Genomic DNA, 1729 nt, shown 5'->3' with positions numbered 1-1729 from the left:
ATCCGGACATAGCACTCCGCGCCGAAAACAGAACCGCCGCACTGGCTCTCGAAGCGTTATCCGAAGCCCTCGCGACCGAAGAACTAATTGCGTTGCGCTCTATAGTGGACAGGGACGACATCATACTCGACAAAAGACCCAAGTCCACCTCTTTTAAACCAACAGACGAAATAGTCAAATTCCAGGTCCACCCGACGGACCCTTCAAAAACAGCATCCATCGGGGCACAGTTGAACCCCACAACAGACGCCGCACTACGGGAGTTCTTACGCGAGAATTGGGACATCTTTGCCTAGCATCCTTCAGATATGCCAGGCATCCCACGTAGGCTAGTTGAGCATAACCTAAACATTCTAAAGGGATACAAGCCGGTCAAGCAAACTCTTCGGCGTTTCTCCGAACCCAAGCGACAAGGCATGGGAGAAGAACTAGCCAACTTACTCGAGGACGGATTCATTAGAGAAATAAAACATCCAGACTGGATAGCAAACCTGGTGATGCTACCAAAGAAGGACAAATCCTGTCGCCTATGTGTTGATTTTAAGGACCTTAACAAGGCTTGCCCCAAGGATCGCTTCCCCCTCCCCCGCCTCGATCAAATTATCGATGCTACCGCGGGACACGACACGTTGTGTTTCCTCGACGCATACTCCGGATACCATCAAATCAATATGGAGGAGCCCGATCAAGACGCAACAACATTCATTACTCCATACGGCCCCTTCTGTTTCAACACCATGCCTTTCGGGCTCCAAAATGCCAGTGCGACCTATCAACACATGATTCAGACATGCCTAGAAGCACAAATCGGCAAAACAGTGGAGGCATACGTAGAGGATGTGGTAATTAAAACCAGACACGTCGAATCTTTGATAGACGACTTGAGGCTCATGTCCGACAATCTCCGAGCATATGACACTAAGCTCAATCTAGAAAAATGTGTTTTTGGCGTACCAGCCGGAAAGCTCTTGGGCTTCATCATTTCCAACAAAGGAATTGAAGCGAATTTGGCTAAAATCCAAGCTTTGTGACAGTTGGCTATCCCAACAAACCTCAAGGAAATCCAGAAATTAACTGGATGCATGGCTGCCTTAAGCCGATTTATCTCCCTATTGGGAGAAATGGCATTACCTCTTTATCGCCTTCTTCGGCACACCGAACACTACGAGTGGACGGACGCAACTACGGCCGGATTGGAAGAAATAGAAGTTGCCTTGGCTAGCAACCCAATCTTGGCCGCGCCAAATATTGGCGAACCAATGCTGTTATATATAGCGGCAACATACTAGGTTGTAAGCGCAGTGCTCGTCGTCGAACGAGAAATGGACGGACATAAGTTCCCGCTTCAAAAGCCGGTATACTACGTATCTACTGTCCTCACTCCATGCAAATCCCGATACCCACATTATCAAAAGATAGCATACGTGGTCTTCATGGAATCTCGAAAACTACGACACTACTTTCAAGAGTGTTCAATTATGGTGGCCTCCGAGGTTCCACTCAACGACATTATAAACAACCGCGATGCCATGAGCCGGATTGCTAAATGGGCTATTGAGCTCCTCCCGTTCGACATATCATACAAGCAACGGCGAGCCATTAAGTCACAAGTACTGGCCGATTTCTTCGCTGAATGGACAGGAGCCAAACTCCCTAAAGAATACGACGCGTAATCCAATTGGATCATGCACTTCGACGACTCTAAAATGCTGGCAGGTCTGGGGGCAGG

Source organism: Triticum urartu, chromosome 5, assembly GCF_003073215.2.
Source record: "Triticum urartu cultivar G1812 chromosome 5, Tu2.1, whole genome shotgun sequence".
NCBI lineage: Eukaryota > Viridiplantae > Streptophyta > Magnoliopsida > Poales > Poaceae > Triticum > Triticum urartu.
Note: the sequence above shows the minus strand (reverse complement) of the source record.